Source organism: Scyliorhinus canicula, chromosome 9 (assembly GCF_902713615.1).
Source record: "Scyliorhinus canicula chromosome 9, sScyCan1.1, whole genome shotgun sequence".
Classification (NCBI taxonomy): domain Eukaryota; kingdom Metazoa; phylum Chordata; class Chondrichthyes; order Carcharhiniformes; family Scyliorhinidae; genus Scyliorhinus; species Scyliorhinus canicula.
This window is the reverse complement of record NC_052154.1, coordinates 189,757,379-189,763,378: the sequence shown is the minus strand read 5'-3', so window position 1 is coordinate 189,763,378 and position 6,000 is coordinate 189,757,379.

Sequence of the window (6,000 nt, the reverse complement as noted above, 5' to 3'; positions counted from 1 at the left end):
GAGAAATGAAGCATAAAGATAAAAAATAAACCTATTAAAACTTAATGTATCTCCCTGTTGGTGGTACCGAACTGTAAGAGACTAGTTAGTTGTTTTTTTTTTTTGCTACCCTTCACTATGAAGTGGAGAACCTGATTGTAACTTATTTTTTATTATTCCCATCCCTAATTGCCCTTGAGAGGGCAGTTAAGAGTCAATCACATTGTTGTGGGTCTGGAGTCACACCTAGGCCAGACCAGGTAAGGATGGCAGATTTCCTTCCCTAAAGGACGTCAGTGAACCAGATTGTACTTTACGACAATCGACAATGGCTTCTTGGCCATCATTAGACTTTTCATACCAGATTTTTTTATTGATTTCAAATTTCACCATCTGCAGTGGTGGGATTTGAACCTGAGACCCAGCAGTACTCCAGTCCAGAGACCCAGCAGTACTCCAGTCCAGAGACCCAGCAGTACTCCAGTCCTGAGACCCAGCAGTACTCCAGTCCAGAGACCCAGCAGTACTCCAGTCCAGAGACCCAGCAGTACTCCAGTCCTGAGACCCAGCAGTACTCCAGTCCTGAGACCCAGCAGTACTCCAGTCCTGAGACCCAGCAGTACTCCAGTCCTGAGACCCAGCAGTACTCCAGTCCTGAGACACAGCAGTACTCCAGTCCAGAGACCCAGCAGTACTCCAGTCCAGAGACCCAGCAGTACTCCAGTCCAGAGACCCAGCAGTACTCCAGTCCAGAGACCCAGCAGTACTCCAGTCCTGAGACCCAGCAGTATTCCAGTCCTGGGACCCAGCAGTACTCCAGTCCTGAGACCCAGCAGTACTCAGGTCCAGAGACCCAGCAGTACTCCAGTCCTGAGACCCAGCAGTACTCCAGTCCTGAAACCCAGCAGTACTCCAGTCCTGAGACCCAGCAGTACTTCAGTCCAGAGACCCAGCAGTACTCCAGTCCAGAGACCCAGCAGTACTCCAGTCCTGAGACCCAGCAGTACTCCAGTCCTGAGACCCAGCAGTACTCCAGTCCTGAGACCCAGCAGTACTCCAGTCCTGAGACCCAGCAGTACTCCAGTCCAGAGACCCAGCAGTACTCCAGTCCAGAGACCCAGCAGTACTCCAGTCCAGAGACCCAGCAGTACTCCAGTCCTGAAACCCAGCAGTACTCCAGTCCTGAGACCCAGCAGTACTCCAGTCCTGAGACCCAGCAGTACTCCAGTCGAGAGACCCAGCAGTACTCCAGTCCAGAGACCCAGCAGTACTCCAGTCCAGAGACCCAGCAGTACTCCAGTCCAGAGACCCAGCAGTACTCCAGTCCTGAGACCCAGCAGTATTCCAGTCCTGGGACCCAGCAGTACTCCAGTCCTGAGACCCAGCAGTACTCCAGTCCAGAGACCCAGCAGTACTCCAGTCCTGGGACCCAGCAGTACTCCAGTCCAGAGACCCAGCAGTACTCCAGTCCAGAGACCCAGCAGTGCTCCAGTCCTGAGACCCAGCAGTACTCCAGTCCTGAGACCCAGCAGTACTCCAGCCCAGAGACCCAGCAGTACTCCAGTCCAGAGACCCAGCAGTACTCCAGTCCAGAGACCCAGCAGTACTCCAGTCCTGAGACCCAGCAGTACTCCAGTCCAGAGACCCAGCAGTACTCCAGTCCAGAGACCCAGCAGTACTCCAGTCCTGAGACCCAGCAGTACTCCAGTCCTGAGACCCAGCAGTACTCCAGTCCTGAGACCCAGCAGTACTCCAGTCCTGAGACCCAGCAGTACTCCAGTCCAGAGACCCAGCAGTACTCCAGTCCAGAGACCCAGCAGTACTCCAGTCCAGAGACCCAGCAGTACTCCAGTCCAGAGACCCAGCAGTACTCCAGTCCTGAGACCCAGCAGTACTCCAGTCCTGAGACCCAGCAGTACTCCAGTCCTGAGACCCAGCAGTACTCCAGTCCTGAGACCCAGCAGTACTCAGGTCCAGAGACCCAGCAGTACTCCAGTCCAGAGACCCAGCAGTACTCCAGTCCTGAGACCCAGCAGTACTCCAGTCCAGAGACCCAGCAGTACTCCAGTCCTGAGACCCAGCAGTATTCCAGTCCTGGGACCCAGCAGTACTCCAGTCCTGAGACCCAGCAGTACTCCAGTCCAGAGACCCAGCAGTACTCCAGTCCAGAGACCCAGCAGTACTCCAGTCCTGAAACCCAGCAGTACTCCAGTCCTGAGACCCAGCAGTACTCCAGTCCTGAGACCCAGCAGTACTCCAGTCCAGAGACCCAGCAGTACTCCAGTCCAGAGACCCAGCAGTACTCCAGTCCAGAGACCCAGCAGTACTCCAGTCCAGAGACCCAGCAGTACTCCAGTCCAGAGACCCAGCAGTACTCCAGTCCAGAGACCCAGCAGTACTCCAGTCCTGAGACCCAGCAGTACTCCAGTCCTGAGACCCAGCAGTACTCCAGTCCTGAAACCCAGCAGTACTCCAGTCCTGAGACCCAGCAGTACTCCAGTCCAGAGACCCAGCAGTACTCCAGTCCAGAGACCCAGCAGTACTCCAGTCCTGAGACCCAGCAGTACTCCAGTCCTGAGACCCAGCAGTACTCCAGTCCTGAGACCCAGCAGTACTCCAGTCCTGAGACCCAGCAGTACTCCAGTCCAGAGACCCAGCAGTACTCCAGTCCAGAGACCCAGCAGTACTCCAGTCCAGAGACCCAGCAGTACTCCAGTCCTGAGACCCAGCAGTATTCCAGTCCTGGGACCCAGCAGTACTCCAGTCCTGAGACCCAGCAGTACTCCAGTCCAGAGACCCAGCAGTACTCCAGTCCTGAGACCCAGCAGTACTCCAGTCCTGAAACCCAGCAGTACTCCAGTCCTGAGACCCAGCAATACTCCAGTCCTGAGACCCAGCAGTACTCCAGTCCAGAGACCCAGCAGTACTCCAGTCCAGAGACCCAGCAGTACTCCAGTCCAGAGACCCAGCAGTACTCCAGTCCTGAGACCCAGCAGTACTCCAGTCCAGAGACCCAGCAGTACTCCAGTCCTGAGACCCAGCAGTACTCCAGTCCAGAGACCCAGCAGTACTCCAGTCCTGAGACCCAGCAGTACTCCAGTCCAGAGACCCAGCAGTACTCCAGTCCTGAGACCCAGCAGTACTCCAGCCCTGAGACCCAGCAGTACTCCAGTCCTGAGACCCATCAGTACTCCAGTCCAGAGACCCAGCAGTACTCCACTCCAGAGACCCAGCAGTACTCCAGTCCTGAGACCCAGCAGTGCTCCAGTCCTGAGACCCAGCAGTACTCCAGTCCTGAGACCCAGCAGTACTCCAGTCCTGAGACCCAGCAGTACTCCAGTCCTGAGACCCAGCAGTACTCCAGTCCAGAGACCCAGCAGTACTCCAGTCCAGAGACCCAGCAGTACTCCAGTCCAGAGACCCAGCAGTACTCCAGTCCAGAGACCCAGCAGTACTCCAGTCCAGAGACCCAGCAGTACTCAGGTCCTGAGACCCAGCAGTACTCCAGTCCAGAGACCCAGCAGTACTCCAGTCCAGAGACCCAGCAGTACTCCAGTCCAGAGACGACCCAGCAGTACTCCAGTCCTGAGACCCAGCAGTACTCCAGTCCTGAGACCCAGCAGTACTCCAGTCCTGAGACCCAGCAGTACTCCAGCCCAGAGACCCAGCAGTACTCCAGCCCAGAGACCCAGCAGTACTCCAGTCCTGAGACCCAGTAGTAATCTGGGTCTCTGGATTACTAGTCCAGTGACAATACCACTATTCCACCGCCTCCCACTATGCAAACTGAGGGTCCTTTAAGGGATTGTTGAAGTGAAACAGTGCCAGTCTTGGTTATGTCAAAGAGAATCAAAATATAGGTGCCAGATGGATTTCTGGATGGAACAATAGCCTCTGAGTGAGATCTTTCTGGGTTTAAATCTCGCTCCAGAAACCTCAGGATAAAATCTACACTGATATGCCACGAGAATGTCACACTGTCAGAGTCTTTTGAGTCTGATATTAACCTGTCTCAAGTAGATGATATTGGTGCTTTGGTCCCATCAAAAATAATCGCAGTAGGCCACTTGGCTCATTGGACCCATTCAATATGATCATGGCTGATCTGATTGTAATCTCAACCCCACATTTCCATCTTAACTGATAACCTTTCACCCCCTTGCTCATCAATAATCTATCCAGCTCTGCCTTAAAAAAATATTTAACGCCTCTGCTTCCACTGCCATTTGAGGAACAGAGTTGCAAAGAGTCACTACCCTCTGACAGAAAATAATTCTGCTCATCTCGGTCCTAAATGGGTGACCCCTTATTTTTAAACAGTGACCCCCTCGTTCTAGATCCTGATATGAAAATCGCTTATTGTCACAAGTAGGCTTCAAATGAAGATACTGTGAAAAGCCCCTAGTCGCCACATTCCGGCGCCTGTTCGGGGAGGCTGGTACGGGAACCCACAGGGTGAAAACTCTGCTTCACATCCACCCTGACAATACCCTCCAGGATCTTGTTTCAATCAATACTGTTTACTTCAAAAATATATGAATGTATTGGCATTTCAAAGTATACCATTGACTGAGGTCATGGGGCTAGATAAATGCAAATCTTCCCTTTAAATCTGGTTGCGTTGTCAAGAAAACACTTGATGTGGAGATGCCGGCGTTGGACTGGGGTGAACACAGTAAGAAGTCTTACGACACCAGGTTAAAATCCAACAGGTTTGTTTCAAACACGAGCTTTTGGAGCACAGAGCTCAGGTGAGGAAGGAGCAGTGCTCCGAAAGCTTGTGTTTGAAATAAACCTGTTGGACTTTAACCTGGTGTTGTAAGACTTCTTACTAAGAAAACACTTGGAAGAGGAAATAGTCACCAAGAAGAGGAGGTTGGAGGGTATAGGTAGTTCATTTGAGTTAATTTTAAGATATTACTGCAAGTCAGCTCCAACGTTTAATGGAGATGTCTTTGGATATGTGCAAGTGACACTCACTGAAGTCTGCACATTAATCAGTGCAGGTAACCAGCCACTAAAGTAATTATCGTCCTTAGCCGATGAATTTTAGAATCAGCTGCAGTTCAGAACTATACTTACGATCGCCCCCAATTGCATAAAAGCTCAGCTGGTGTCCCAGTTGCCTTTGGCTGAGAGAGCTTATGGAGATACAGCTAAACTTTAGAGGGAGGTGTGCAGAGAGTGGCCGAGGTCCACAGGAGGCACTACACATGTCACAAGGGTTTACAGACAGAGGTTCAGCTTCTTAGGTCTCCTAAAAGAGCTGTGCTTGCTCCTGCTAAGGTTAGCACACCAGCTGGTAACAGACACTTGCAGCCTACAGACCAATTGCTACCTGCTGGAAATGGTGACCACACATGACCAATGACTCAAGTCGCTGCTGCCCTCATTTTATTTTCCTCTGACCCTTTCGATGGAGCGACCATGTTGTGGTATCCTACTGAAGGCTTGTCTAAAACTGCTACACACGAAATAGGATGTATATATCTATGTAATCATCAGGCAGATGATAGGGAAGGCTCTGGAGACCAGAACTGTTGACTATCCTCCCAGATATTGTTGGCTATCATTTCATCCCTTCAAATAAACGAAGCCACCTGATTGGGTAATTAATTCTCTTTATGTGTTTGCTGTTTTTGCATAAGGTAGAAAACACAATAATATTACCAGAAACATCTCAACAGTCTTGCAGGACAGGGAGCATAGTTGAGGTGCCAAAATGGGTCTGGGATCTTCACTGCCCCCTTCCGATTACATGATCAGGATCACTCTAACTGAGCTTGATTAGCACATTTAAAAATAAATTTAAATCTAATTACAGGGCTTCACACAGCTGCCTCCGTCCTCACTCTATCGTCCCACCAGCCGGTGTGACATTTCACTACAGGTTTTCATGAATAAAAATCAGAGTTGCTGACCATGGATTCTTCTGCCAACGTTTATCCCTGTCGACTCTGTCCAGCCTCTTTATGATATTGAGCATTTCTATCAAATCTCCTCTTCTTCTTTTCTTCTCCA